The following is a 26,434-nucleotide window of genomic DNA, read 5'->3' as shown; positions in this document are numbered from 1 at the left end:
GAGTTTAATTTGTTGTACTAGTGTGTTAACCAATTAATATTATGGGGAAAATTTTAAGGTATGTCATCTGTGAGGTTGAAGGGTTTACAATATATGCCAACAGAAAGGACATATACACTAAACTACGAATTGTTTCACTAAAAATACAAGTGGAGAATAAAGAAGTCTAGCATGTGTTACAAATTAAATGTATAGCAAATATATGCTAAGGAGGAAAGGGAAAGGGAAGCTTAACTAAAGGGAAGTAATGACACAAAGACCTTGCACAGTAATTGGATAAGTGCACCACTATTCCATAAACAAAGATGTTCATCACAGGGAAAAGTAAAACAACTAAAATGCCCACTAATAAGGAACGAGTTAAATACATTATAAACCACCTATGTATGGAATGCTATCTCACACTAACAAAAATGATGTAGATGAGTACTTGTTGATGTGGCATGGTCTCGGTATATTGTCAATCAAATCAGGTTTCTAAACAATGTAACAACCCATTTTAGGGAGAAAAATCGTGTGTATCTAATCTAGGCATAGAGAGAACGTGGCAGAACACACACAAAAAAACAATAATGGTTTCTCTGGGTGATGATAATTTTGATGAGTTTTCTACTGTTGATAATTTTTACATTTTTAAAGTTCTTTCCAATTAGCACTGTTAATTTTAAAAGGTATTTTAATCAAAAGGCATTAATAATTACATACCCAATTCAAATGTCATCGGCTCCTGAAACCCTCCCACTCATCTGTCTGTTTCCAGAGTATTTAACACAGGGTGGGGCCAAAGTAGGTTTACAATTGTTCATATGAAAAAGAATACAATAATTAATACATAATTATATAATAATAACTGTGTTTCAGATACTCACAACTGTAAAATTACTTTTGTCCCAGCTTGTATATGTCTTAGAACATCAACCACATTTGTTTTAAACTTATAACTTCCTATGTTCAAGCTTGATTGTCAACTCTCAAAATGGAGTAAACCTGTCTTATTTGTACTGAAATTCACCCTCACAACCAAGATTCCCAAATACCCAGCACACTATTGAGTGTGTTGATTTAAACCTAATGCTAGACTGTAAAATTTACATATTTGAATACTACACACCTAACAGTTCTCTAACCAAAAATTCATCCATGCTGGGGGTGTTCAGAAATAGCATCAGGTCCATTCTGGGAAGAGAAATTATAAATCAGAATATTTCTCTGTTAATTATTACCTCCATCTTCACTTTTCAAGTTACCAAAGATACCCTTATTCAACTCAATTAAGACAGAGGTCAGTATTTCCTAACCCAGAGGCAAGTCTCTCAGATTTCTCTTCACGAGTTTCCGCTTGAAATGAACAAGAATTACTTTTGCAATAATCCAAGTCCATCCCCAACTCAGTAGGAACTGTAGATACCTATTGAGTTAGGAAGAAATAAGGAAAATAAATGTTTTAAGATTACATAAGAGAATTGACATAAATGGGTGTCTTGAAATATCAAAGGCATTTTTGAAAGGTTCAATAAAAAAATGTGTTTTGAAAACAAGGTGGGTGAGATTTGAAATAAAAACAACCACTACAATCATAGCTGTTACTTAGCAATTTCAGGCTTCAATTGTTCCCTTCTAAAGGGCAAGTCAGAAAACCGAATAAACTGCTTCTAAAAGAAACACTGAGAGGCCTGATCCAGTTCCCTTCCTTCCCTCTATTTTATTCCCTAGCATTTTAATCAAGCCCCTGTGAACTTTAAACGGCCAGATTTAGTTTTGTTCCTCTCTCTCTCTGAAGACAATTCACTTTCATTAAAACTTAATTTCTGAATCAAAAAGCAAAGCCTCACACGGAAGTTAGTCAGGAGGAACCCCGGCTTCTAGGCCCTGTTGTGTCACTACTGGAGGAAAGGGAGATGCGAGAGAGCACAGGAAAGGGAGAGGAGGATGTTCAAAAGAGACTGACTTATCCCCAAGCACTGCCACTCGACAGCCTTGAGGGGAGGGGTGCCAGGGGCTGGTTACAAACTGAGAACTCCAGTCACACTCTTAAGAAAAGTGGCTTCACTTATGAATTGGCCTCAGCACTGATCTTCAATTCCAGAAGCTCTGTGAGCATGACAACCTGAGTTGACAAGCAAGGATTCAAAACCAAACCTTGCTTTTATCAACCCAACCAAAGTCATACCACCAGAGCTGAGATGATCACTGAAAACTGTGGCTCAGCTGGAGCCAGCTCATACCAGCCCACCAGAGTCAATCATCATCTTCTCAGGATTTGGGGGCAAGCCAGTTGTTAAACACAGCCATCACTAAAAGTCAAATTATATAAACATACAATTGAAATAAACTATATAAAAACAAAGATAATAAACACTCAAAACTCGCCACTTCCTATTTCCTATCACCTTTGCTCTCGATGTTATTTGAAACTATTTGATCTGGTTGGTAGATAACTCTGCAACGGTGTGCTTCTGCACATCACTTCCCCACTGTGCTTGTGGTGACTTTTGTCGAAATCAGCCACGATGGGAATATTTATACCATAGAAACCAGCAAACACTACAACCCTCTCCTCTCTCCTTCCAGTGGGCCAGGTCTTAACCCACCATTGCTTGGTAGCAGTTAAAGAAGTTAAGCTGGTCCATCTTTTGAGTCAAAACAAAGGCTTGTAAACTGTAAGTCATGATACAAATATAATACTGTGGTTCTATGATGTACCAGTTATGACACAAAGTCTTTCACCTGGGTATTGACTCATATCAAATCTAACACACAACGACTCAACCGACTTTCAGAGACTGAGTAACTACTAAAAGCACGGAGCACGAGTCAGGACTATGAATGTCTGACTCAAAAATGTATAATCTTTCCACTAGGCGACCACGTATTAACATTATCATTATCATAATGAAACCAAAATCGACCACATAAAACTGCCTAATAGTTAGCAAACATTAGTAGCTTCTAATGTGTAAAAATCACACACACAAAGAAGAATATGGGGAAGGTGTAGCAAAGAGCTCAGTTTTATTCATATTCACTGTTTATTGATTATCTACCTCCAAAATGTAATCACAAAGTAGAGGAAAGAAATGGCGCCCACAGCACCAACAGGACTAAGAAAATGTGTATTTGAGAGATATACTATAAAAGGATTCCTCTTTTAATCCTTTAAATACTTATGCTCTACCCACCAAACTAATGTACCCAACAACTTAAAATGACACTCTGCCAGGAAAGAATAATTTCTCAAATGCTAGCATAAGTTTTTGAAGTACTTTTGCTTTTTACTTTTAAATATTTGCTCCTTTAGACTTTGAAGTTATTTGATTGTGCTATTCTTTTACCATGGATTCTTAGAGAAAATTCACCTGATAGTCAAAGGAATTCTGAAAGGCTAACAAAACTTTACTTACGGATTATTTAAAAAAATTCTTGTCATCTTGGCTTCCTATGAGTTACCGGCTTCTCCCATTGTTCCAGTACATTTCCATCACCTGTCACAAGGAGAAAGAATCTGATTAGTTGTATGTCTCATAGAGACCATTTCTTGGTATCTATGTTAGTTTTTTCCTTTTTTTATACCCAAAACACATTTGTCTTTTCCTTGCTCTTCTAAATCAGAAAGAAAGATCACCCCAGGAGAAAAAAAGAATTAAAGAGCAATATTTCTACTGTTGGGGTTTGGAATGGAGAACCCCTAAAATACCCACTCTTATGTTTTTGGGAAGAGATTCTTAGTCTGTTTCCTGAGTGGGAGCAGTATTAAAGGAACCCACTTTCTGTCTTTCCTCCCCAACTCCTTCCTTCCTTCCTTCCTTCTCAAAAGCAAGTGACTAATTTCCTGAGAGGACTAGGAAAACAACTGGCTTAGTGCTTGGCCACTGCACCCAGCGAGGCAGCAAGGGCCCCCTGGAGCCAGCTCACCTCCACACAGTAAGCAGGACAAGGGCTGCCTGCTCCCGAGAGGGCCAGCAGCTCTCTGTCCCGGCTGATGTCAGGGTTGCTGGGTCCAATGCATGTTTTAGAGAGGAAGTAACTGAACTGTGCTATCTAATTCTGCTTTACCAGTAATTACATTACTATCTGTGTTGATTCCCATTTGGGTCCTTGCTCTGTTTCTCGAATTGTTGAAAACTTAAAGAATAGGAAAGGTGAATAATTAGGCAATCCAAACCACCAAAGGACAATGCACTGGTAAAACCTTGATTTAAAGCCCTACCACTAAGTAGCCTTGGGAAAATAATTTCATCTTTTCCCAGCCTCAATTTCTTCATCTCTGAAAATAGATCAAATGCCCCCTATGATACTGTGTGGATGAATGATAACATCTGCCAGAGTCAGGCATGCTTTGATCCAACAAGGACATTATCCCAGCACTAGGAACACCCAATGCCCAATGAACAGACTTGCTACTCTGTCCATATGTCCCACTCAAGCACTGGAGGTTTATAATTTATGAAATAATGGAATATGACCAGCAAAGTGCCTTCCTTTTTCCAAGAGGAAATCATTCAGAATATTTTACTTTTATAACATTATAGGGTCTACAACCTAGGGATAGAAGTGCTGTTGTCTTTCCCTTCACCGAAGAGAACCAAAGGAAGACACTCAACTCCTACCAGGCAGGATGCAACTATCATCTGTTTTATATGAAGAACATTTGGCTCCAAGTAGACAACACATAAAATAAAAACCTACCACCTTTCCTCGCCTGAAGCCTGTGTTAAGTCCTTCAGAAAGATTAATAATGACTGTACAATGTCTCCATACACTAATGTTCCATGGGAGACAGTGTCGCTTCAGTTATAGAAGAGACAGAAACCTCAAGTTATCCAAACCATTAGGGTGTGTGTGTTTGTGCATGTAACAAAAAGAAGGCAGAGAATGAAGCAAACACCACATAAATCCAGAGTGTCCTAGTAACAAAGAAAGAACTTGCCAACGTCAATAAAAACAGCAGGGAAGGACTGACGAGTCAAAGGCTCGTAAGATTACACCCAGCACTGAAAGGAACATGCTCATGACATCGCTTTGGATGCCTGGTCAGTTGGCATGGAAGTCTTCTAAATGATGGGAAATGCAGAAGGCTTTGTTATAGGGTTAAAATAAATAGGCTTGAATTCCACCTCTGCTATTAAACTGCAGTGTGGTCTTTGCCAGGTAATTTAATCCTTCTAATCTTCCATTTCCAAGTTTGTAAAATAAAGACAATAATACATACCTCAGAGAGTAGTTTTTTAGATTAGAGATGATGCATTACAGTGCCCATCACAGAATACCTGGTATGTTCCCAAAATGTAATTGCAATTATTATTTTTACTAGTCCAAGTAAGACAGTCTATAAAATTCATGGTAACCATTGCAATTATGGTATACAGCCCATTAAATTCAGACTCTGTCCCTATGTGACCATTTTAGAGAGAGGTTCAAATCATGCTTTTGACAACAATATAAAACTTTTCTATGTTGTTCTGAAGTGTTACATAAAAATCCCCATCTTAGTTGATAGTCTTCACTAATGTGGAAACAGAAAGCTCTAGCTATGCATATGTTAGCATTCTTCTCACAAGTACTGAGTGTTTTTTATTATAAATTCCTGAAAGAACTGAATCATTTCCTTCAGTGCTAATTCTTCTGCTGTACACCGTATGCCAAGAACTCAGCAGGCATCTGTGGGAGATGAAAGCCGCACTGAGAATGGCAGGCACCTATGACCCAGGCTAGCTTCACATTCAAGTCTCAGCAACAGTACGGGATTTGTCAGCTATGTTTTTGTTTTTAAAAAAGACACAGGTGAGGCAATACCAACATTTAAACAGAACTTTCTATCTAAAAAGAAGTTCATTTTGAAAATGATGCCACACTATTCTAATAAAAAGTATTATTTTTTTATTGAAAAAAGAAAATAAAGTGTTCGTTGACTTCTTCAAAGTCATCCTCTTTAGAACTCACTCCAATGATGATGATGCTCAGAATAAGCTGAGTACTCTTCTTTTCCCTTCAAAGCCAGTGTACAGTTATTGCCCTCAAGAAAATCTGTCTCATTACAGGTTAGTCACTCCTGAATTCTAAACAAAACCACTTTATTTTCTACTATACTGTGTGGATGAAAGTAGAAAATATTTTAATAGGCTCAAGGAATCAAGTTCATCCTCAAAGATGGTAATTTCCCACCACAATGGGTATTCAAAAAAATTACAAAGTGACTTCAACACCGGACTTGAATGAACTAACCATCTGGCAGAAGTCCTAGAGGTAGGGACGAGGTCATATGGTGGTTGAGATGACGTTCATTTTTAAAAAATGCAGTGCAATGGCAGCTTCAACAGAATGAAAGCAATTAACTTAGCTGACGCATTTAAAGGGAATGATCTGAATGTAGAAGTCCTGGGTGGGATTATCAAAAGCCCAGTACTTCTTAGTCATGCTTCATATACAATGTTGAGATCCACAACAGTCACACAAAAACCTGGCTAAAAAGAATACACTCCTTTTTGGATGGATGGTCTCTCCTCTAGGGCGAGGCCAATACTGTTCCCCCAAGGTGTAAGGAGATGGGTGGGCATCAAAAGCAAGAGCATTTCAGGCGAAGAGGCTGGAGGATGGCATCTGCATTAGGGCTGCAGAAGTGACAAAAGCTCCTGCACCCACCAGACATGATGGCTTTGGATTCTTAGGCTCTTGTCTCCTGAGGAGTTAGCTCACTCAGCGGGTTTGGGCTGCCGCTATGGAAGGCAGTGCCCTGCGGGCATGGAGAGAATGTGTTGTGCAATCACACAGAACTGCATTCCTCAGTCTGCCCCGAACACCTTGAGCATGTTGTTTAATTTATTAAGCCTCAGTTTCTTTATCTTCAGAATGGGAGAAATAGTAGTACTACAACTTAATACTGATATACGGGTTAAAAGACATAATGCCTGCAAACAATTTAAGACAGCTCACGGTAAACAGTAAGTGCTTATTAAACGTTATTGATACTGCAAGAAGCACACTATCCTCATCCTTAGGAGGCAAAGCAAGTACCAGGTGATGATGATGTCAATAAAAGAAGAGCTAGCCTCCTAAACTCAAATATGTTCCTGCCCACTCCACCAGGAGACCAGAAATGGCTTGAGGTAGTTGTACTTCGTAAAAAAGCACAAATTGCCCCTATAACTGCATATGCATCTTGAGTGAGAGTGGCACCAGCTTGTTGGCCGGTGGAAAAATAAAAAATGTAAATACCAGCCATATAGACACAAAATGAATTCTCTTGCTTGAGACTCCTCAGATAGTAAAGGACACAACTGAGATTCACACCAGGCGGTGTGGCCTCAGTCCTTGCTCTCAACCACTGAACAACAGTGTCTCCTCTGCAAAGGGAAAGAGCATAAGCCACATTATGACTTAGAAACACCTGCTAGGGAAGTTGTCACACACTCACAATACCAGCTGTCAGGGGAAGGCCTGGTAGCAAGGGAGTTGTCATCAAGGCAGAGTTTCTGATATCTTTTTCTTGCCTTTCTACAGCCAAAAGGAAAAGTCACCCAGGGTTGTTGAATTCTCCAAAGGTCAGAAGGAGGGAAGAAGACAGAAGGGATAGAAAACGTGCTCCTGGTTAAGTAGGAGAATGCACAGAGAGGAGACTAAGGGGGAAGAGAAGCCATATTCCTGCCAGCCTCAGATGTGGCTGGCTCTTCCTAGAATGGCCCTCAGGGCCCCTGTCTCTTACGATATATCCCCTTGAGTGGGGGTGGGGCCTGTGATTTGCTTCTGGCCGGTAGAATAAGATAAAAATGATGGAATCCATGTGGTTATATCACATACTATTGTAATGTCGTGCTGCTGCAAGATCCCATCCCTTGCTGACTGTGAAGAAGCCAGGGGCCACGTGGGGAGCTGCCTACAGTGAGAGCCACGTGAGGACAACTTCCAGCTGAGAGTTAACAAGTAACTGAGACCCTCAGCCCGAGAGCCCACAAGAAGCTGACAACCATCAGATGAGCTTAGAAGCAAACCCTTTCCCAATCGAGCCTCAGAAAAGACAAAAGCCTGATGGACCTCTGACTGCAGCCTTACAAAGCACCTAACTAAGCCACGACCAGGCTCGGGGCCGCAGGAACCGGGAGGTAGCCTGTGCACCGAGTAAGCTGGGCGTGTGCAGTGCTGCTGCTCTGCAGAAACAGATGACTAATACAGAGGGGAAGTGAGGAATCCCCGATGTGTCCACATGTCATTCTGAGAGAGGAGGGGAAGGAAGAGGATGGCTCAAAGGCAGGGCCTGGGAGAGTGATCCAGGAATAGAAATGACTATTTTCTAGACTTATCATTTGATCTTCCCTTTCCTCTCAAAAATGCAGTGCTTCTGGTTTTAAAACTACATTTAAAAGGGCTCTCATTCAGTAATATTGATTTTGTGCTCTATTTTAAAGCAGCTAATTTAAACTTCATGCTTTCTTATTCAAGTTGTATTAGTAAGAATCATTTCTTTAGTGTTACCTGAGCAAAAACTTCAAAATAAAAAACAAAAGACGTATTCCCCAATAAATTTAAAAGCAAAATTGGCTGTCACAATTCCACGCCAGTGAAGGGAGTCGGTCACCATTCACCACCAGATTCACAGAAAAGACAAATGACAGATATGTGGCATTTACATGCCGAGGTCCTTACAACAATCCTGCTGCGGGTAAGGCAGCTGCAGTATTCTCCCCATTTTTAGAAAAAGAACCTGAGGGTCAGAGAAGGACAGTGACATGCCTAAGCTTGCTTTCTAAGTGGCAGGACTTGACTTCAAACCCAGTTCTTCTAGTGGAGTCAAACTCAGTGCTTTTTCTCCTCTAGGCCACTGAGAAGCGAGAAGGAATGGGAAAGAGCCGAGAACAAAGACCCGCAGCCATGCATGTGGTGTGATGCCCTGAGAGGCGTCAGCCCCACTGATTTACTAGCACAGCCTGGGATAACTGGTGAGAAGGAAAGAAGAAAGAAAAATCAGACTACAGAGATGACACACATCACACTGGCTGTGGAAAATATGAGAAGAAACACCAACCAAAACAGAGGAATTACGGGAGGCATTTGGTTACGGATTTTGCCTAAACTAGTGGTTAGCAGACGTTTTCTGTAAAGGAACAGAGTATTTTAGGATTTGCAGGGCATATGGTATCTTTTGTAACTACTCAACTCTGTCATTATCGTGCAAAAGCAGCCCCAGGTATTATGTAAATAAATGCACATGACCGTGTGCCCATGAAGCTGTACTTATAAAAACAGGTCTGGGCCAGATTTTGCCTTCCAGCTGTAGTTTGCTAATCCCTGACCTAGATAGTCGCCTGGTCTCCACAGGAAACCTGTGATATACTAAAGGAGCAAAGAGAAAGGTGCTACAGCCCACCATAAAAATTCCGGGGATAACATGACCATTTAGCAGGCAGCACGCACCCGGGGGTGCCGTTCCCATAAGCACCTAGTCTGCACGGCCTTTTGACTAAGACACTGAAGTGATGTGTTTGTTCAGTCTTGGTTTATTCAAAGTTATTAACATTCAAAGAAACACTCTGAGTCTATTATGATTCACAGAACTGGTAAGCCCAGTCGTATCATGCATCTTACACGGAAGATTATGGGGAAAAGCATCCCAGTGTTCCAAAAGTAACTGCGAAGGAAATTGTCATGAACAGAGGCAACTGAATGAGTGCTGGCTTCCGCCTCTGACAGTGCCTCCCCCTGACTTTTTCTGTCCCATTTTCCTACCTAAAATCTTACTCCTCATGTAGGTGTCAATTTAAACATCTTTTTCTCCAAGAAACTTTCCTCAAACATCCCAGATGTTTGATGTCAAGACACCTGCCATACACTCGCATGACATGCGCTTCTTTATTACTCTCAGGATACCTATAATTCCTCCCTAGCTCAACGGCTGCTTCCTGGCTAGACCATAAATTTTGGAATGCTGCCTTGTTCAACGCCAAGTGCAAGGAAAGCAATGAGAGTTTGATTAAATAGAAGGCTTTGGTGTTTCAAATGACACTCTGAGCTGAGTGACTAAATATATAGCTGATTAGCAAAGCATGGTTTTGCAGAGCACCTTGGGAGCTTTTCCAACCTATATCATGTATGACGTGATGAAGATCATGTCCAAGTGCCTGTAAGCAAACTGCCCCTACATTTAAACAGAGTCAAAGCACGCCACCTATTCCCACGTCTGGTAAAGTAGAAGCTACAGAGAAGTTTCTCTCATGCTCAACAGTTAAACAAAGCAAATGTGGTTTCAGTTAATGATAAAATTTTCATTATCCTTGGCCCCAGCATATTCTAAGATATTTAGCTGGATAGGTTTAAAACAAGTATCTGCACTAGTTCCTTTTGTTTACACATACAACAAACGTAAAAGCACAAACACTCACACACATATAGAACTGCTTGAACTAAGTGGGGAAAAATCATATTATAAAATACATATAGTATGATCCATTTTTATAAACTAAAACAAGAAGAATAACTAAAAGAATATATGCCTACCAAAGTGATTATACCGCTTTGAGGGATTTGGGTTCATTTCATTTTCTTCCTTTTTCTTTGATAGTATATTCTTCTTTTCATACAATGACCACATATTTTTGTAAAGACTTTTTAAAAAATTTATTTCAAACAAAAATCCCTTGCTGATTAGGCAATACTTCAAAGCTGTTTAAAAGAAACATTATATACAGGGAAAATGTAGAACAGGGAAATGCTGTTATTATTTAACATAGCTCTGCTGACAGAGTAAAAAAAATTGTTTCTGACCTCCTTAAATGTTCACCCTTTCCTACTGATCTCATAATGACGGTACACTTCACCATGGTGAGCATCCGCAGACAGAAGCAAAACAGTCGCAATGCTGAGGATGCTAATTTCAGTTTCTAACTACATTTTTACTTACCTGGAACATGATATATTTTAGGTTGGCCTAATTTCTCTCTGGTTTTAGACTATGAGAACTGCACTAACTTATCTAGCCAATTTTAGTAACCAAAATGCATGAGGGGCAGACAATAAACTTCAAAAGTGAGATCTCCTTTCTTAAAGGTCATTTATATGGGTCAGAAATTGGCAGCCAGGCATTAGGAATGCTGAAGTGGTTACTTGAAAATTATTTCCAGTGCTTACACTGGCAGTTTTAAATAAATATGCTAAGTATGTTAAACTTTAATTCATGTGATTATTGAACATCAACCTGTGCCTAAATTAGAGAGATTACCAATTTTCCTATCTTAGAGTGTTCCTTAATATCTTATATTTCTTTTCACAAATACTAAGTATTGGCTTGTGTTTAAATAATGCTTGATTCGTCAGTAATAATAATTTCACCCATTAGACATGGCTTGAAGATATTTTTAAACTCCAAATGAAAATAAGGTAAGAGATTGCCTTTGCCCGGCCAGCATGGTTCAGTGGTTGAGCACAGACCTATAAACTGGAAGGTCATGGTTCAATTTCCAGTCAGGGCACATGCCTGGGTTGTGGGCTCAATCCCCAGGGTGGGGTTTGCAGGAGGCAGCTGATTTATAATTCTCATCATTGATGTTTCTATCTCTTTATCCCTCTCCCTTCCTCTCTCTCTTAAAAAAAATCAATAAGAACATATTTTTAAAAGGAGAAAGATTGTCTTCATGATGACAGAGTTGACCTCCATGCAGTAACAATTATAAACTGTGAACAAATATAAAAATCAACTTTGAAGGCACTAGAAAACAACCAAAAGCAGGCAGAAAGTAGACGATCCACAGCCCTTAAACGAAGGAACCACAGTGGATGACAATTTACATCAATGCAGCTTATCCATGGGCACGACCAAGTCTGTGCCATGGCAGATGGAATTCAAGCAGCAAGCTACAGTCTTATTGGTCAGAAAAGGGTTCTGCCACGGTAGCTGCAAAATGAGTCATAAAATCCCCCAAATGAGAAAGTGATAGAGGGTGAATTCCCAAATTTGCAAATAAATTCTACACTTGTTGGCTACACTCAAAACTATAAAACCCAAGGACACGTGTGTTGGGGGGGGAAGGGGGGCAGCACAGGACAACAGGTGAAAGTTTTTAGAAAGCTGCTATATTCCAACAGCTGCCCATCTCAGAGGAGTTTAATCAAGACATGCCAGGTTTCGGGGGCCTGGTAAAGGCCTCAGACTTTCCTTTGAAACCATGGCTTAAGAAATAAAGACCACTTATCTTGACTAGAGAATAACAGTATTTCCTGGGAAATAATAGACAAAAGGGAAACTGCAAAGCATAAAAATGAGCCTACAAAATATCCAGGCTGATGTGCCATTATTTTATCTGTTTGCCTGAAGAAAACACAACTCTCCTCTCGGGGAACATAACAGAATCCCAAATCTTTACAATGTAGCATCCACAATGTCAGCATACAATTAAAAATTCAGAGATATGTAAGGCAAGTGGAAAATATAACACCATAGTCAAAGACAAAGCAATCCAAGAAACATCTACAAATAACCCAAAAAATAGAATTAGAAGACTTTAAAATATAAATGCTAAATATATTAAAGAATCCACACAGAAAGCTAGATATAATGGGTAAAGAAACAAAATTTCAGGAGAAATAGAAACAAAAGAAAAAACCAAATGGAAATTCTAAAACTGAAAACTACAACATAAAATCTTTTTAAAGGACAGATTAGATTAATAACAGATTGGACATAATAGTGAAAAAGGATGGGTGAACTTCAAGGTATGTCAATATAAAGAATCCAGGCTGAAGCACAGAGAGAAAAAGAATGTTTTTAAAAAGAGCTTCAATGACCTCTTGGGGAGTATCCAGTGTTCTAATTTACATGCTGAAAAAGAGTACAGAGAATGGGGCAGAAAAACATATGTAAAGAAACACAGCCTAGACATTTCCAAAGCTGAACAAAAATAGTAATACATCAAAGGCGGGAACTCAGTTAACCACAAGAAAACTTCACCTAACCATGACAACCAAAGATAATAACAAAAATAATCTTAGAAGTAGCTAGGGAACAAAAGGTATATTACACTGTAAGAACAATAAGAAGAATGATGGCAGACATCTCATCAAAAACAGATGGCCAGGAGAAAATAAACATCTTTAAAGAGCTGAATAGATGGGAAAAATGTTAACCCAGAATTCTCTATATAGAAAAATACATCCTATCTAATAAAAGAGAAACATGGTAATTAGCATACATCCGCTACCCTTCCCATTGGCTAATCAGTAAGATATGCAAATTAACTGCCAGCCAAGATAGCGGTCGGCAGACAGGCAGCTGGCAGCTAACATGAGGCTTGCTTGCTTCAGTGACGGAGGACTCCAACCTTCCCTGCCTGCCTTGCCGGCCTCTGAGCTTGCAGTTTTAGAAACATTGTTACAAATATAGAAGCTAAACAAAACCCCAGAAACCTGCTTTCAGCCCACAGGGATCTCAGAGCTGGAGTTGATACAGTGTTTCGATTATAGAACCCAAACAAACCAGAAACCTGCTTTCAGCAGCGGAAGCCTCAGAGCTGGAGCCAGAGCTAAAGCTGGCCCAGAATAAAAAAAAAAAAAGAAAGAAAACAAGGAGCGGTTGGGAGCTTCAGTCCCAGCCTGAAAACAGCCCTCAGCCCCTCACCCAGACTGGCCAGGCACCCCAGTGGGGACCCCCACCCTGAAGGGTGTGTGACCAGCTGCAAACAGCCATCATCCCCTCACCCAGGCTGGCCAGGCACCCCAGTGGGGACCCCCCACCCTGAGCCAGGACACCCTTCAGGGCAAACCAGCCAGCCCCACCCATACAGCAGGCCTCTATCCTATATAGTAAAAGGGTAATATGCCTCCCAGCACTGGGCTCAGTGGAGCCGAGAGGCCTCCCGGCACCGGTATCAGTGTGATAGGGGGCAGCGCCAAAACCCCCTGATCGCCCTGCGGCTCTGTGTGTGACAAGGGGCGGGGCCACAACCTCCCTATCCGCCCTGCTCTGTTCGTGACAGGGGAAGGCGCCCCAACCTCCTGATCAGCCCTGCTCTGTGCCTGTTATGGGGGAGTTCCCCAACCCCCCTGATGGGCCCTGCTCTGTGTGTGACAGGGGGCAGCGCCCCAACCCCCTGATTGGCCCTGCTCTGTGCGTGACAGGGGTTGGCGCCGCAACCTCCCCATCGACCCTGCCTTGAGTGTGACAAGGGGCGGTGCCCCAACCCCCCAATCAGCCCTACCCTGAGCGTGACTGAGGGTGGCATCGCAACCTCCCAATCTGCCCTGCTCTGTGCATGACAGGGGGCGGCGCCCCAACTCCCCAATCGGCCCTGCTCTGAGCCCGACCAGGGGCTGCACCTAGGGATTGGGCCTGCCCTCTGCCACCCGGGAACGGGCCTAAGCCAGCAGGGCGTTATCTCCCAAGGGGTCCCAGACTGTGAGAGGGCACAGGCCGGGCTGAGGGACCCCCCCTCCCCCCAGTGCACAAATTTTTGTGCACTGGGCCTCTAGTATTTCAATAATAAAGGGAAAATAAAGAATCTTCATACAAATGAAAATGGAATCTGTTGCCAATAGACCTACACTGCAATGAATGCTAAAGAAAGCTCTGTAAGCTGGAAAGAAGTAATACCAGATGGAAGTTTTAATCTACAGAAAAGAATGAAGAATGTTGGAAATAGTAAATGTGCAGGTAAACATGAAAGATTTCTCTTAATTTCTTTAAGATACAGTTACTAGATCTACTTTATCAAGTATTCTATACGTATACACACATACTTTATATATGCTACATTAAAAGTATAATACTGTATTGTAGAGTTTGTAACATACAGATATAAAATACATGAAGACAACAGTGCAATGGTTGGGGGGAGTGTCAGTTGTAACCATATTGTAGGTTTCATATTTTTATATGATGAAATAAAATATTAATTCAAAAAAACCTTTCTATTAAGGATGAATATTGAATTTTGCAGAGAAACTACAAAAACAATAATGCAAAGTGGTTAAGAGGTATAATTGAAAACTTGACACAGAAATTAAAATGTGATACTGAAATATATTCAATTAAACGAAGAGAAGGGAGAAAAGAAGATAAAAGATTCAAAAGTGCTTCAAGGATGGGACATTTAGGAAACAATAAAATGGTAAAACTAACCATATCAATACTTATAGTTAACAGACTAAACATTGACCATATCAATAATTATAGTAAATAGACTAAACATTGCAATTAAAAGGCAGAGACTCAGAATACATAAAAAAGCAGTACCAAACCACATACTACCTACAACAGATGCATTTTAAATACAAAGACACAGATAGATAAACAGATCGAACAGAATACACCAACATGAACTCAATACAAAAACCAGACAAACATAGAAGCATCAAACAGACTGCCCAACCTATAAGGGAAGATGGGGGGTGAGGGGGTAAGAGATCAACCAAAGGACTTGTATGCATGCATATGAGCATAACCAATGGATACAGACAATAGGGGAGTGAGGGCATGTGCTGGGGAGTGGGGGCAGCCGGGGAGAGGTGAATGGGGGGAAAAGGAGACTTATGTAATACTTTAAACAACAAAGAATGTAAAAAAAAACAAAAAAAAAACAAACAAACAAAAAAAACAACAACAGACAAGGACAATAGAAGAACACTACAGACCTATATCACTTAGAACACATCTATGCAAAAATCCTCAACAAAATGCAGTACTGGTGTTAAGGGCACATGAATAGAACAATGAAGCAGAACAGAGACCAGAAACAGACATAAGCATATATGATCAACTGATGATTTTTTACCAAGGTGCCAAAATAATTCAGTGGGAATAAGGATAGTCTTTTTCAACAAATTGGGCAGGAACAAATAGATATCCATATGGAAAGAAGAATAAATCCTGATCTCACAGAGAACTAACCATAAAAACTAAAACTATAAAGCAGGAAAATTATAGAATGTCTTTGTGACCATGAAGTAGGCAAAGCATATGAATAAGAGGAAAAAACTAATAAATCAGACTTCATCAAAATAAAAACTTCTGCCTTTTAAAGATACAGTTAAGAAAATAAAAAGGTAACCACCAACTGCAAAATATTCATAACACATATATCTGACAAAGGACTTCTTTCTAGAATACATAAAGAACTATGTACTATAGTTCAAGAATTAAAAAGCATAAAAAGTCAAGAATAAAAAAGTCACACAGCCCAATTTTTAAAACAGCAAAAGACTTAGCTAGATACTTTATAAGAAAAGCCAATAAGTACATACATGAAAAAAATGTCCAACACCATTATCATCAAGGAAATCACAGGCAGCCACAAGACACCACATTACACCCACTAGAATGCTGATAGTGAAAAGACTGACAATAGCAATTGTTGTCAAATGGTTGGAGCATATTGGAGCAAGGCATACATTGCTGATGAGCATGTTTAATTATATAACCCCTTTAGTGATACACTTCTAAGTGTACCTCCTATATAATAAAAGCCTAATATGCAACTTGTCCCCTTGACTGGGAGTTTGACCAGGCGGCAGGGCCGGCCAACCAACCACCTGCGGCCCCTCCCCCCAGCTGGTCCCACTAGGGACCCTACCTGTGCACGAATTCCATGCACTGGGCCTCTAGTCTAAAATAAATGAAAACATACTCCACAAAGAGACTTGTACAATAATGTTCACAGAAGTTATATTCATAATAGACAAAAATTATAACCCACTCAAATGTCCATCAATAGGTAAATAGATGAATTCATACAATGGAATACTACTCAGCAACATAAACAATCTATTGATACATGTTAACCACAAGTATGAATCTAAAAACACTATTAAGTGAAGCAATATAAAGTAATTATCAAAAGACTGCCCAATATTAAAAACCCCTGAATAAAACAGAGAAAAAGACTTATCAAAATTAAGGAAGCTTTCTTCATTTTACTAAAGGATTTCTTTTTTAAAAATATTTTTTATTGTTGATAGTATTACAGATATCTCCCATCCGCCCCTCTTTGCCCCCTCCTCCCAGCCCCTATCACTCCCACAGATCTTCACTATAAAGGATTTATTAAGGATCTTTTAAAATTAGTGAACTTTCTTTGTCAACCTAAATTTATTCAATTTATTAAAAATATCATAGGTATTAGTTTCAGAAATGCACTCACTGCATGAAAAGTACAACTGTGATGATAAAAAGAAAATACTAGGGAAAGTCTATTCTCAAATTCTGAGCCCAAAATAATAAAGAGTGAATGCTTTGAAATAAATAATTTAAAAACCTGAAAATTATTTATAACATGGGTTACAAACTATTTTCCTTAGAAACTATTCCCACCAATGCCAAGTCAAAGTAAACAGCACAATATTTTACAAACAAACAGCCATTTTCAAGGCTAACTGTGCAGCTATGTTATGCTAACATAGTTTACAAAATTAAAATTTCCAAACACAGCTACTCAAAAAAAATCCTAATAAATAAACCCCAAGCCCTTCAAATATTAATTTAAAAATTTTTCTAATCATAATATGGTCTTATGTAAGTGTTCAGCTGACAAACTGTGCCATTAATCCAGCCAGCATACTTACCATATTATGTTTCTGGTCCCTTCCATGCACTAAATACACTACAAATTTTCAAAATCTTCATCTACCAATCTATATTGACATTTATTCCACTTGCTTAGCATCATCAAATATGCTAAAAAAACTGTCCATTAGTTTAAGTCATGCCAGATATATTGCTGTTGCCAGGAAACTGTGTTCTAATATAGCAATGCAGACTGAGGGATGGGACAGGAAGGGCTCTGTGGGGTAAATCAGTAGCCCAGATAGGAGAGCAGGTCCTCCTCTGCAAAACTAATCTAACATGGGATTCTCAGGAAACAACAGAAAAAAGTTGACAACAGTATGTGATTCATTTAAGTTACTGATTGGCACAGGTACATGTTACATACTTCTTCTTGAGTCTGATTTCTTTTTGCATCACTGGCATACTCTACTTATTGCAACTCTTTTCACTATATCCCACTAATTCAGAATCAAATGAAATAACACTGAATTAAAGGACCAAAGTACATCAGAATCTCTCAGGACATCATCATATGGACCCATAGCAGATAGCACATAATAAAAAATATAACAAATAACCTCCTCATAATGAGGGAGTTATTCAGAAATCAAATCTTAGTTAGAAGGGTAAAATTATATGACTTAGTCAAATATTAGGCAAGTAATTAATTAACCAAGTCATTGAAGTCAAATCAATTTAGTTTTTGTGTGTGAATTTTTGTGTTTATTTTGAAATCATTTCGGACTTTAAAATGTTGCCAAAATAGTAAAGAGATGTGTGTGTATATATATGTATACACACATAGAAATATGTTTTAAAAAAGGGCATATTTTAATAAGGTCTCATACCAATAATATACTCTCAGTATAATTATGAAACAGTAACTGTTTCATAAAAAAAGAGCCAGTGCATCAAAAGCCAGACATCCACTGAAGGTCACAGCATATGAAATAATGGGTGACCATGACCTTGATGATATAAGTTATTGAGGAGATAAAAATTAAAGGCTAGCCCTGACCAGGTGGCACAGTTCATTGAACATCATCCGTACACTAAAAGGTTGTACACCAACAGGTTGCAGGTTTGATCCACGGTAAGGGTGCATACAGGAGGCAACCAATCTATGTTTCTCTCTCACTCTCATTCTTCCTCTCTCTCTAAAAAATCAATAGAAATATATCCTCAGTTGAGGATTTAAAAAAAAAATTAAAGGCTATAAAGTAAGAAAATGAAGTAACCATGTAACCAGTGGTTCTCAACCTTGGCTGCACATTAGAATCACCTGGGAATCTTTTTAAAATCCTCATTTCTGGGCCTCATCCTCCGGAAATTCTGTTTCTTTGTTACTAATGTTGTGGCCCCACCCCATAACAAAGAAACAGAATTTCCGGGTGATGAGGCCCAGAAATCAGGATTTTAACTGACACGTGGGGGAGTGGGGTGAAGGGGTCAAGGAGACAAACAGGTCAAAGCTTATGACTAATAGGAAATCAGTCAAGCCAATACAGCAAGCACCCAACCAGATACACCTTGACATCCACCAAGGTAAGAGTAAAGCCAATAAATAACAGCTGATTTCAGAATAACAGCGGGCATGCATTCGCTGAGCTTTGATACGGACTACCCATTCCCAGAAAAGAAGACAGTGAGGTCCTGGCCAGAAACCTGTTATCACTTCATCTGCTCAGAGTCCAATGTTGCCTGTATCACCTTTATTGTCTTTCAGGCATAGGAAGGACTCAAAACGGGCTGAGTCAGAGCTGCTCAAGTAAGCGTTAAGAGTCACATCTCACTACACAGTCAAGTTGAGAGAACAATAGCCACTAGTGTATTTGAGACCACAGGGTGGGGTAATGCCCAGAGAAAGGTTGGACTTGACTTAGTACAGCAGAGTGGGTCACACTACATTCAATCCAAGCTCTAAGTTATTACATACCTCCAACAGCTACTGTTCTGCATTTATCGATAGTTTCCTTTAAAATTATTCTCATGTACACTTCCTGAGGCAGGGTCTTGTCTATTTCATAAGCTTTCCAACCAGAAACTTTTGTGCCTTCCAAAGAACTCAATGGTGTACCTAGAAGAAAAGAGCAATTTAAGCTTAACCACTTCAAAAATGGAATCATAAAATTCTAAAGCTGAAAGAGACCTTATAAATCCAGTAGATCTCACAATACATTAAAGTATTAGATTGGAAACAAAAAATTCTCAATTGACCTTCCCCACCTCCCACCCCCATGTGTCTTCCTTCCTTCTTTCCTTCCTCCCTCCCTTCCTTCCTCCCTCCCGCCCTCCCGATTTTTTGTTGTTCTAAAATATACATAACATAAATCTTACCCCACCTTTTCTTAATTAAAAACTAAAGTCCATAACCCTCTATCACAGAGGTGCTTGTTTTATATATTTACCTACTAATTGTTAACAAGTAACTGATTTTCACAAATTAAGTACAGCATCTTCAATATGAAAACCAAGGGTAACTACTAAGATACCTTCTTTACAAGTTGACAAAAAAGATGGTCATTTCTCTAAGACCCAAATAGTATCCTCATTAATGATACCTTTTATAGTTACATGTTGCATAACCAGGAAGCTAGAGATAATATTTTGTATGTGGCAAAGAATAAAGAGGTAATTGTTCATTTAGTCCCTCACTTATAGTTACTTGTACTTACATGTGAAAGAATGTGGAATCCAATAGTAGCTAGCAAGGTAGCATTTTATTTTTTATCATGTTTAATTTAGACAGTAACATTCTATTTTTGACTCTAAAATAATCTATTAGAGGTGAGTTCTCGATCCTGTTCATATAAGCCATGCCTCACCGAGTACCTAACAAATGCTAAGCCTATTCTACTACCACTCCAATTCAGGAGGATCTTGAACTCTTTGAAGCCTATCCCTAGACCCCAGGATAAAAATCGTAGGGACTTCCATGTGCCAAACTGAATACCTGATATCTTGAGCCAACTAACAGTCCTAAGAGAAAATGATTCTTGGAACAACAACAAAACAAAACAAAACAAAACAAACGAACAAACAAAAAATCATTCTTGATAGTCCCCAAGGACCTAGTAACCCCTCATTTAATAATTCTCTATCCTATTGGTCAGAAATAGTATTACACTGTAGATTAGCGGTGGGAAGCGTCTGGCCAGCTGGCTGAATAAGGCCCACAAAATCATTTGGTCTGGCCCTCCAACGCATTAGGGGTGAGTTAATTAAAAGTTTAACCAACTATAACAGGTTAATTTTTAAGTTGATAATTTTCTATGGCCCGTGAATGATATTATAAATACCCAAATGGCCAGTGACAGAAAAAGGTTCCCACCCCTGCTATAAATAATCAATACAATCACAAAGAAAGCCACTATCACAAGTAACTAAAAAGAACATAGGACTCTCTTGACATTTTATTAATTTACAAGTATTCAATTACAGCTTAAGAGTAAAATGGATTTAGAAAAAAGGACACCATCTGATAATCCCGACACATAGTGTATACACCTAAAGATACAGCAAGGGGCTCCCTCCAAAACAGTATCTCAGGAAACAGAGTGTCACTAAGTCTCATATTAAAAACAAAAATCTCAGTTTATTTTGAATAATGAAATGATGTTTGGGAAAGTAACATATGTCACTTGACAGAAACTGGTTAACTAAAGGAAGCAAAGGGATAGACTGAACAATTATTTTTGGAGGTAGGACCTAACAATAGAAAATATGAGATAACATTTTTAAAAGCCTTTTAAATATAATTTAAATGGATTTGAGGATTGTAGGTAGCCAATGGAATAGGGCTTTTTAAAAATCCAGAAGGACAAAAAAAGCAGAAAAGTATTTTAGAGCAGACAACAGACAATAATGGCATTTTGGAAGCTGAAAGCAGAGATGACTACTGAGCTGAGGTGAGCAAAGCAGGCTGGAAGCTCACTGCCTGAGAAGCAAACAAAAGCCAGCTGAGGAAAAGCTCCAGAAACGGAGCTCCTGGTGCCTGGAAGGAGAGGATCCAGAGCTGAGAAGAGAGGGGGACTGGTTGAAAGTTTGTATAAAAAACAGACCCTGACCTTACACCATACACAAAAATTAATTCAAAATGGATTAAAGACCTGAAACTATAAAACTCCTAGAATAAAACAAAGGGGCCAAGCTGACATGAGAATTGGCAATGATTTCTTGGATATAACACCAAAAGAGCAGGGAACAAAAGCAAACAGAGACAAATGGGACTACATCAAACTGAAAAACTTCAGCACAGCCAAAGAAATAATCAGAGTGACAAGGCAACCTAAAAATTGGGAGAAAATATTTTCAAACTATATATCCTATCTAATAATAGACAAACATGGTAATTGATGTACCTTCGCTATGCCTCCCATTGGCTAATCAGCGTGATATGCAAATTAACCACCAACAAAGATGGCAGCTAATTTGCACACTGTAGGCAGGGCGGGACAGTGCAGCCGCCAGCGCAAGCCACCATCCTGGGCAGGAGGCGGAACCCTGAAGCCCCAGAAGCCAGTGATCGGGGGGAAATGGGGATCCCCTGCCCAGGCCTGATGCCTCTGGCAGAGGCATCAAGCCTGGGCAAGGGGCTGATCCGGGGATGGGATGATGGAGGTCAACACCTCTGGCTGAGGTGTCAGGCCTGGGCGGGGGGCAGAGCCAGTAATCGGAGGGGTCTAGGGGTCCCCTGCCCAGGCCTGACACCTGGGTGAGAGGCATCAGGCCTGGGCGGGGGGCGGAGCCAGTGATGAGGGGGAAATGGGGGTCCCCTGCTCAGGCCTGGACAAGGGGCCGATTTGGCGATTGGAGGGTGATGGGGGTCGACACCTCTGACCAAGGCGTCTGGCCTGGGCAAGGGTGGAGCCAGTGATCAGAGGGAGATGGGGGGTCCCCTGGGCCAGAGGCGTCAGGCCTGGGCTGGGGGGGGGGGTCAAGCCAGCAATTGGTGTGAACTACAGAGGAAACACCTTTTCTGACTGCTCATTGGCTAAGCTCCCTGTATGCCACTGGTTATATTCTTAGTAACTTGGGTAATAAGAATCCAAAAAGGTGATCTAGGGTTTTTCATCACACTCCTGGGAAAAAAAAAACAAAGGTCCCCTGCTGGAGGGCTAAGAAATGTCATATCCTGCCCTAGCTGGTTTGGCTCAGTGGATAATGCCTTGGCCTGCCGATGGCAGGGTCTGAGTTCAATTCTGACCAAGGGCATGTACCTAGGTTGCAGGCTCCTCCCTGGCCGGGGCCCAGGTCAGGGCTCATGCAGGAGGCAACCAATCTAAGTGTTCCTCTCATTTTGATGTTTCTCTCTGTCTTTCCCTTTCTCTTCCACATTCTCTAAAAATCAATGGAAGCATATCTTCAGGTGAGGATAAAAAAAAATAATAAAGAAATTATTATTATAAGAAAGACACATCTTGAAAATGCCTAAAGAGAGTTGTCATTTTTTTCATGGTGAAGGGACTGGAGTCCATGTTGATGAAAAAACCTTGCTGGCTGTAGTGACTGGCAGTGGCTGCAGCAGCAGGGTGATGGGGCTGGTGCCTTCCCCTGATCAGTCCGGTCACCTCCCACAAAGGGAGGTCAGACTGCAGCTTAGGCCCTATCCCCAAGGGGAGCAGGGACCGGGCCTAAGCCATCACTAGGACATCCCCTGAGGGCTCCCAGTATGTGAGAAGGGGCAGGCTGGGCTGAGAGACAGCCCCTGCCCTGTGCACGAATTTCGTGCACCGGGTCCCTAGTATATAATAAGGGTTAATATCCAGAATATATAAAGAATTCCTACAACGCAACACCAAAAACAAGGAATCCAATTGAAAAATGGGCAAAGAGCCCTCACCAGTTTGGCTCAGTGGCTAGAGCATCGGCCTGTGGACTGAAGAGTCCCAGGTTCAATTCCGGTCAAGGTCATGTACCTTGGTTGCGGGCACATCCCCAGTAGGGGGTGTGCAGGTGGCAGCTGATCGGTGTTTCTCTCTCATTGATGTTTCTAACTCTCTATCCCTCTCCCTTCCTCTCTGTAAAAAAATCAATAAAATATATTTTTTTTAAAAAATGGGCAAAGAATTTGAATAGGTATTTCTCCAAAGAAGATATACAGATGGTCAAGAAGTATATGAAAGGATGCTAAACATCACTAATCAACAGGGAAAAGAAAATCAAACCCAAATAATGTGTCTCCTCACACCTATGAGGATGGCCACTATAAAAACAAGACAAAACAAAACAAACAAACAAAAAAAAACAGAGAAAATAACAAGTGTTGGTGAGGATGTGAAGAAAAGGAAACCCTTGTGTACAATTGGTGGAAATGCAGCTACTGTGGAAAACAATCTGGAGGTTCTTCAAAAAGAAAAAAAAAACTACCCTAAGATCTAGCAATTCCACTTCTGGATGTATACACCCAAAACTGGAAGCAAGGTCTCAAAGAGGTATTTGCACACCTATGTTCAGTGCAGCTTTATTCAAAATAGCCAGGAGGTAGAAGCAACTTATGCTAAGTAAAATAAGCTAGTCACAAAAGGACAAACACTCTAAGATTCCACTTACATAAGGTGTCTGAAGTAGTCTAACTCTTAGAAATAGCAAGTCGAATGGTGGTTGACAGAATCTGGGGGCAGGAGGGAAAGAAGAGTTGTTCAGTGAGTGTAGAGTTTCAGTTTCGCAAGATGAAAAAGTTCTAACGATCTGTTGCACACAATTTGAATGTAGTTAACACTACTGTGCTATATACACTTAAAAATGGTTAAGATGGTCTATTTTATATTGTGTGTATGTTTTACCACAATAAAAAAAATAGGGAGATTATCCTGGATTGTCTAGGTGGGTCCAATGTAATCACAGAGTCCTTAAAAGTGAAAGGAGACGGAAGATGAGGTCAGAGTAATGCAATATGAGATGCAGTTGACCTGCTATTGTTCCTCTAAAAGGGAGGAAGGGGACTGAGAGGCAAAGAGTGCAGCCAGCCTCTAGGCACTGGGCAAATCAAGGGGAGGATCTCTCTCCTCTAGCCCCTCTAGAAAGGAATGTAGCCCTGCTGACACCCTGGTTTTAGCCCACTGAGACCCGTGTCAGACTTTTGACCTATAGAACAGCAAGATAATACATTTGTATTGTTTTAAACAATAAAAGGGGGGGGGGGCAGTTAGAACTCAATCTTCTCCCCATCTTGTAGAGCCAGATAAGCCATCCCTACTCCCATAACAGGAGGCAGTTTACTCTCTGGAGAAAATGATACAGCAATACTTCAGATTCAGAGATGTCAGATAAGGCTGAAAGGGAGTCATTAAGATCTCAGCATTTGCAGGCTCGGATGATGAGACTTCTGGCTCCTCTCCCTCTTCTGTTCCCTCCCACCCCCATTCCATCCCCCCACCCCCGCCCCGCCACCACCACCAAATCCCCATAGGCAGGCTTTTAGCCTTTTGGAGAAACTGAAAGATCTAAGGAAAAAAGACCTGCAGATTCTGAGGTCTAGGAGTCACCAATTCAAATGGCCAGGTCCCTGCACAAAAACCTTCCAGTGAAGCCCACTAGATAACAAATTTCTAACAGAAAACTAAAGCTTCACCATTCATTTGAGAAATCTCCTACCATTAAAATCAGGGACCAAAACAAGCTGATAGGAAGAGTAAACACAAAGGAAAAAGTGCGAAGAGCACAAGAAGACAGCAAAATAATTCAATTCAGATTCTCAAAGCAAACGAGAAAATATTGCACCCATGAAATAAAAACAGTCCTATTTTATTTTTTACTTCCATTTTAGTCATTTATGCAAAATATTGCCCAGGGAAGCTAACATGGTTGGTAAAGAAAATGGTGTATAAATCTAGGAGCATTCTATTGGCCATGTAAAGCAAATAATTTGAATCTGTTCCAAAAAGATGTGGCCACAATTGTGCTTATAGCAATAATACTCTAAGAACAGTCCTGTGTTTTTTTTTAAAAAAAAAAAATGTATTCAGAGACAAATTTTAAAAATTCATTTGAAATTACAGATATCCTAGCAGAAATTAAGAAAACCTCTCACAAACTAGAACAAAAATGCAAAGAGATGGCCCTTGCCAGTTTAGCTCAGTAGATAGAGCATCAGCCTGAGGAACAAAGGGTCCTGGGGTTTGATTCCTGTCAAGGGTATGTACTTGGTAGCAGGCTCCTCCCTGGCCTGGGCCCTGGGTGCAAGAGGCAACCAATCAATGTGTTTCTTTCACATCAATATTTATCTCACATTGATGTCTCTCTGCCTTTCCTCTCTCTTCCACTCTCCCTAAACATCAATGGAAAAATATCCTCCGGTGAGGATTAACAATACACTTACACAAAAAATGCAGAGATGAAAAATAGCTAAGAAAAAGACATAAAAAAAATTAAAGAGTTGAGCCAGTAGGTCCAAATATACAACAGACTGACTTGCAGAAAAGAGTGAATAAGATGAAAATTAATTTTTAAATATTACAAGAAAATTTCGCAAATTGAAGAACATGAGTTTCTGAATTGAAAGGATTGCTGCAAGCATCAAAAAACCATACATGGGGCTAAAGAAAAAAGAGTCAAAAATTTTCCAGAAAAATGAAACAGCTAATATACAACGAACTGTGAAGCAGAATGGCCTGAGTCGGTTCAACATAAGTATCGCAAAGTTCGGTCATGAACAAAATATAGTCATAATAAAGTAAACATTAAATATGTATTTAACCACAGACTGTATCATGACTGCACCCAGAGAATGGGAGACAGTAAGAGTAGGTGTGTACTGAGAGGAAAGGGCTGTATATGAGAGGTAAGTCTTCAGCAGAGAATCAATATATCAGTCTAAAATTTAAACAGAAATCAATAAATGGCACTTAAAGCCTACACTGTATTGTTTAGAAATAGGTAAGCGAACACCAGGAAATATAACTAAGAGTTGAAAAG

At 40.0% G+C, this 26,434-nt stretch overlaps 1 protein-coding gene across 12 annotated transcripts in view; it reads right to left on the bottom strand.

Moving 5' to 3' along the window:
• Positions 1-26,434, bottom strand: part of SGMS1 (sphingomyelin synthase 1) — a 262,876-nt gene that overhangs the window by 86,772 nt on the left and 149,670 nt on the right. For 7 of the 12 annotated variants that reach the window (XM_036336722.1, XM_036336724.1, XM_036336721.1 and 4 more), the window contains 2 exons: positions 19,455-19,595; positions 3,402-3,482 (listed from right to left, as the gene is read on the bottom strand). The gene's annotated coding sequence lies outside the window, so the exon portion shown is untranslated. Of the gene's footprint in view, positions 1-3,401; positions 3,483-19,454; positions 19,596-24,070; positions 24,132-26,434 lie in introns of all 12 variants that reach the window. The other 5 variants (XM_036336729.1, XM_036336725.1, XM_036336734.1 and 2 more) reach the window with 3 other exon arrangements.

This window comes from Myotis myotis, unplaced genomic scaffold, assembly GCF_014108235.1.
Source record: "Myotis myotis isolate mMyoMyo1 unplaced genomic scaffold, mMyoMyo1.p scaffold_m19_p_15, whole genome shotgun sequence".
Lineage (NCBI taxonomy): Eukaryota > Metazoa > Chordata > Mammalia > Chiroptera > Vespertilionidae > Myotis > Myotis myotis.
Note: the sequence above shows the minus strand (reverse complement) of the source record. Positions and strands in the feature narration are given on the sequence as shown.